The sequence below is a fragment of the Carassius auratus genome, chromosome 13, assembly GCF_003368295.1.
Source record: "Carassius auratus strain Wakin chromosome 13, ASM336829v1, whole genome shotgun sequence".
Classification (NCBI taxonomy): domain Eukaryota; kingdom Metazoa; phylum Chordata; class Actinopteri; order Cypriniformes; family Cyprinidae; genus Carassius; species Carassius auratus.
In genome coordinates this window covers 4,167,205-4,174,222 of record NC_039255.1, presented here as the reverse complement: position 1 = coordinate 4,174,222, position 7,018 = coordinate 4,167,205, and positions in this window count along the sequence as shown.

Here is a 7,018-nt window from a genome sequence, read left to right as displayed (position 1 = left end):
ATCTGTGGCCTTAAGGAGCCTGCAGAGGCTGGGACCCGGGCGTGGCACAGGGGCTCTACGGCGCCCCCTGGAACACAGTCATAAATGTTGATGTATAGCTCACACATACTTGCACGTATTAATATGAAACTCAGTACACATATAGATCTCATCGTGCCGAACAACTTTCGTATTGCATGTCATAGGCTCCGCCCAACAGGAAGTCAGCTATTTAGAGTTATGTAAAAAGCGCATGCTCTGGAATTTGAAATACTTGTCATAGGTTTTTTACTCGATTGCCACCAAACTCGGTCAACATGATCTCAAGACATTGGGGATGAAAAATTGCCAGGGGATTTTTGATATCTCGAACGGTTTGCTCGTGGCGAGGCGTTGAAATTATGGCGAGAAATGAGAAACAGGAAGTGTCTAATACCATCCACATACATTTCCTGATTTTAATCAAACTTCATCAGATTATTCGTTGTATGATGTCGATCGCATATATGTGACTATTAGGAGTCAAAGTTATAGCGCCACCAACTGGCAGCAGGAAGTGTGTCATTTTCAAAATGCTTTGAATTCAGCATCTTATTTTTACTCGATTTGCTTCAAACTTCATCAGAATAATGTTAAAACACAGCCGATATAAATCTGCTGGGGGGATATTGATATCTAAAAATATTGTTGCCGTGGCAACATGTCAAACTGGAATACTTCTCAGGTGATTTTGAGGCATATAACATGCTTAGAATTTCATCAAACTCAGAACACATATCAGTATTTATGATAACTAGACACTGGCAAAAGTTCATAAGAGGGCGTGGAAGAGGCACTCTATAGCGCCACCTTTTGTCAAAAGTGGGGGGGTTAGTTTTAGCTACAGACACCAAACTCGGTACAAAAATTGTTCTTATCAAGACGGACAACTTTCTAATTCACAGTCATCAGCTACGATCAACAGGAAGTCAGCTATTTTGATTTGAATGTGGATTTTTTTTTACATTTAGCTGTGAATTAATGCATACTGCTCAGAGGAGAGTAACACTATACACACCAAACTTTGTCTACATGATGCCAAAACATTTTAAACAACTTAAATTGCCAATGGATTTTGGATAGCTTGAACGGTTTTGTCGTGGTGATTTTTTTAAATGACAGTAAAAGATGGAATTATTAATTTTCCTGCATTTTTAAATTCCAAACACTTCAAAACCTTTTTTCATACAGAAAAAAAGTCATTCTGAGTAAATATGCATAGTTTCATGACTTTACAACACTGTATGGATAACAGAAAATTAAAAAACTGTCAGACATCTCATCTCACTCTGTCCCTCTGTTTGAGTGTATGTGCTTAGACTTCCATTGTCTGAGAGAAATAGCGCCCCTACAGGTGCAATTACCGCTAAAGGGAGACTTTTTAGTTTCACTTTTAAATCGGTTAAAATACAAATAAATACTTAGATTTAATTCACACTGAGAAGCTAAACCAACATATCTGATTATTACCGGTTCAGGGCTCATGGATAAATTATTTCTGGCCAGAGATACGTGAGAAATAGGAGAGATGAATCACCGCTGTGATCACGAGCGTCTGGAGTAAAGAGCTCAGAGAAAACGAATTTATTCCTGTTTTAAAGCTTTTAAAAATAAATTATTACAGCGATATCACACAATCAACCAATTAGAACACACCAAGAGCTAAATTAAGATGTTGTTGAACTGTTTGTGTGAAAATGAAATATTTGTGGCTGCCTATCTGAAATCACCGCCTCCGATCAGCGCGTACAGTGTCGAGCTCAAAACAAACGAATTTATTCTTGTTTAAGAGCTTTTTTAAATAAAATATTACCACAAATGCACACAATAAACCCACTGTAACACAACAAGAGGTAAATGCAGGTGTTTGTGACCAGTTTAAGTGTGCAAGACTATTTGAAAGCGCGACTGGCAGAATAACATTGATCTCTCGAGCTGCAGGTTTCTGCTTTCGTCGTACGAACGAACACATAACGGACAAGATTATTTCAAAATACATAATAGCTTGGCGACTATAAACGAAAACAGCCACGTGAACATAAACTGGATCTACTGGATTTGAATATTAAAGTGACCACATTTACCACTTGCTTCTGTCTTCAATTTTAATCTATATAAAAAAGGAAACTCATTCGACTTGGCTGCTTTTTTAATGTGTGCGTATTTATTTATTTACCTTTTTATACATTTTGTATAATTTCATAGTTTGTGTATTACAATTATAAAAACAAAAATAAATTTAGCCACTCACATAGAAATAGCTTAGGCCTTAACCTTTTTCTGACAGTTTTAGGGATTTTTAAAAATCCTAAAAAAAAACTTATTTGTGCTGCAAATAATAATTTCAAACTCATTTGATACTGACCTATGACATCCTGTGACATTATATTTATTTGAATTTACATAATCTCATGGATGTAACAGTAAATCTGTTCAGCTCACAGATCAATACTAAGCTGTAATGCAAGCAGAACTTTCACAAATGCTTATGAGTCATTTAAGGATTTGATAACACTGTAAAATAATGTCTAATTTGTTAACATTAGCAAATGCATTGATAACACTTTATAATAACTGCACTCATTAGTAAATAGTCAGTTCATGCTTTATAAAGCCTTGTCCCAATATTAATAGTCAGTAGTAAGCAGTTTATAAATACAGCTATAAATAGCTTGTCCTTGGTTTATAAGCACATTTATTAAAAAGGAGAGTAAGTTATCTTCCTATGAAAAATAAAAGATAAAAATAAACAAACAACAACACAGATTGATACAGAACTCAGAAATTTTATTGTGGATTTATGATAAAATCAGCCTGTAAATGAATTCATACTCCTCCTCATACTACTCCATACTCCTTTTTCAACATTATGCCAATATACTGAGATGTTAAATTGTGAATGGGTTTAGGATAGCTTAAATGGTGTTGCCACAGAGATTTATTAAAGTAACATAAAAAAATACAATAGTTATTTTACTATATCTTTACAATTTTTCATTCTAACTCTTCATAATTTTTTATATAAGTAGAAAGTCCTCATTTGAAGGAAGCACAGTAAGTTTCATAGCTTTATCATTTTCAAGAGCCAGCATAAAATTTAAAACTATCATAACTTATAAATCAAGCTTGCAATTCTTAGTACCTATAATGGCCACCAGAGGGAGCTATAGGATTACTTTTAAATAATTATTGTAGAAACGAGTATGATTTAAATCATTTATAGAAATCTTTCAAATAAAATAATATGTATTTTAGGAATTTTACTGATAAAATGACCCTCACTTAATTAGAATAACAAGCTGAAGTATTGTGAACTGTATATTAAGAATAATTCTTTATAGGCTTTATGGACAGATACGTTTTGAGTGACTCTTGAAGGATCAGCACCACATCCTCTTTTACCACTGTTTAAAGAATTAATCTTACAGAACAGGTGTGAATGAATTTTGGATAGCTTGAATGGTTTTGTCGTGGTGATTTTTTAAATAATAGTAAAAAAGGAACCAGTAAATGTCTTTTTATTTTTTTAAAGTGCAGCTTCTAAACACTTAAAAAAAATGTACACATAGAAGACAAGTCATTCTGAGGCATATTTCCTCAGAATGACTGGTCTCATGACAATAGTTTCATGACTATACAACACTATATGGATGATAGAAAATTAAAAAACTATCATACATCTGATGTCACTCAGTCCCACTGTCACTGTGGGTAATGTGTGTGTGTGTGTGTGTGTTAAGTGAATTAGGTGTGAAACTATCAGGGAGCATTTAGTCTCCAGCGCCAACATTTTACAGAACTGCCACTTTCCTGGAGTCTCCAGAATTACTCGGTGCCAGGCTCTGAGAGACTTAAGATTCCAAATAATGATTTAATTAGAATACCATGAAGTATTGTGAAATACTATATATTAAGGCTTTATATATAGGCTTTATGAACAGATTAGAGTGACTCGTGAAGGACCAGCACCACCTCCTCTTGTTCGATGGTTTGAGAAATATATCTTCCAGAATCCAGGATTAAGATTTAGGAGCTCATTTTTATTCCACCTCCTTTCCTGAAAGTCTGTCTTGCAGAATTGACTAAAAATTAATCTTCACATTATTTCCTAATTATTTTGCAATTCTTTTTGTCAGTTCTTCTTGACCTGTTTTTCTCTTCCAGCTTTCCTGGACTATTGTATAGCACTCATAAATGATTAAATAAAAAATAATGGTAGTTATTAAGATTGATATGGTTAGGAATTGGTAAAATGTGCTTGGAAAAAAATCACAATAAAACAATGTTTTAATGTTTAAGTTTGGAATATTAACTGACGTGAATGAATGCTATATAAATATTGTTCATGTTAACATAATGTTTATGAATGGAATCTTATTGTAAAGTGTTACTAAAGTTATACATATATATTGTTCTGTGAATGTGATTTTAAAGTCTAGATGATTCGGATTAACCCTTTAACTGCCATATCCTTTAAAACCTCACTGCCAGAGGGATATTGTGAATGCATGTGCCCGCTGGGCACAGTTTACCTGATGCCACCGGGGTGGCGATGGCACTGGTGGCTTGAGCCCGCCATCGCTGCTTGCAGCTATATTTATTATTATTATTTATTATTATTATTTTTCTTCAAGGTTTCGGGGGCTTTTGGGGCCCTTAACATGCTTAAAAAGTCTTGAAAATTGGCACACACATTGGAACCTGCGGCCATTAGGGCCGGGCAGAGACTGATACACGGGCGTGGCACAGGGGCTCTACAGCGCCCCCTGGAATATGGAGGGCCATATATCATACATACTTGCACGTAGACGTACGAAACTCGGTACACATATAGAACTCATCAATACAAACAACTTTCGTATTGCATATCATAGGCTCCGCCCAACAGGAAGTTGGCTATTTGGGGTTTATTATTCATATTTGTCGTCAAAGTTGTGGGGGCTTTTGGGGTCCTTAACATACTCAAAAACTCTTGAAAATTTGCGCACACTTTGGAATCTGTGGCCTTTAGGAGCCTGCAGAGGCTGGGACCCGGGCGTGGCACAGGGGCTCTACGGCGCCCCCTGGAACACAGTCATAAATGTTGATGTATAGCTCACACATACTTGCACGTATTAATATGAAACTCAGTACACATATAGATCTCATCGTGCCGAACAACTTTCGTATTGCATGTCATAGGCTCCGCCCAACAGGAAGTCAGCTATTTAGAGTTATGTAAAAAGCGCATGCTCTGGAATTTGAAATACTTGTCATAGGTTTTTTACTCGATTGCCACCAAACTCGGTCAACATGATCTCAAGACATTGGGGATGAAAAATTGCCAGGGGATTTTTGATATCTCGAACGGTTTGCTCGTGGCGAGGCGTTGAAATTATGGCGAGAAATGAGAAACAGGAAGTGTCTAATACCATCCACATACATTTCCTGATTTTAATCAAACTTCATCAGATTATTCGTTGTATGATGTCGATCGCATATATGTGACTATTAGGAGTCAAAGTTATAGCGCCACCAACTGGCAGCAGGAAGTGTGTCATTTTCAAAATGCTTTGAATTCAGCATCTTATTTTTACTCGATTTGCTTCAAACTTCATCAGAATAATGTTAAAACACAGCCGATATAAATCTGCTGGGGGGATATTGATATCTAAAAATATTGTTGCCGTGGCAACATGTCAAACTGGAATACTTCTCAGGTGATTTTGAGGCATATAACATGCTTAGAATTTCATCAAACTCAGAAACACATATCAGTATTTATGATAACTAGACACTGGCAAAAGTTCATAAGAGGGCGTGGAAGAGGCACTCTATAGCGCCACCTTTTGTCAAAAGTGGGGGGGTTAGTTTTAGCTACAGACACCAAACTCGGTACAAAAATTGTTCTTATCAAGACGGACAACTTTCTAATTCACAGTCATCAGCTACGATCAACAGGAAGTCAGCTATTTTGATTTGAATGTGGATTTTTTTTTACATTTAGCTGTGAATTAATGCATACTGCTCAGAGGAGAGTAACACTATACACACCAAACTTTGTCTACATGATGCCAAAACATTTTAAACAACTTAAATTGCCAATGGATTTTGGATAGCTTGAACGGTTTTGTCGTGGTGATTTTTTTAAATGACAGTAAAAATGGAATTATTAATTTTCCTGCATTTTTAAATTCCAAACACTTCAAAACCTTTTTTCATACAGAAAAAAAGTCATTCTGAGTAAATATGGATAGTTTCACGACTTTACAACACTGTATGGATAACAGAAAATTAAAAAACTGTCAGACATCTCATCTCACTCTGTCCCTCTGTTTGAGTATATGTGCTTCAGACTTCCATTGTCTGAGAGAAATTGCGCCCCTACAGGTGCAATTCCCGGACTTTTACTTTCACTTTTAAATTGTTAAAAATACAAATAAATACTTAGATTTAATTCACACTGACAAGCTAAACCAACATATCTGATTATTACCGGTTTCAGGGCTCATGGATAAATTATTTCTGGCCAGAGATACGTGAGAAATAGGAGAGATGAATCACCGCTGTGATCACGAGCGTCTGGAGTAAAGAGCTCAGAAAAAACGAATTTATTCCTGTTTTAAAGCTTTTAAAAATAAATTATTACAGCGATATCACACAATCAACCAATTAGAACACACCAAGAGCTAAATTCAAGATGTTTTTGAACTGTTTGTGTGAAAATGAAATATTTGTGGCTGCCTATCTGAAATCACCGCTCCGATCAGCGCGTACAGTGTCGAGCTCAAAACAAACGAATTTATTCTTGTTTAAGAGCTTTTTTTAAAATAAATATACCACAAATGCACACAATAAACCCATTGAACACTACAAGAGCTAAATGCAGTGTTTGTGACTCGTTTAGTGTGCAAGACTATTTGAACCGCGACTGCAGAATACATATATCTCTCGAGCTGCAGTTTCTGCTTTCGTCGTACGAACGAACACATCACGGACAAGATTATTTCAATAATAGCTT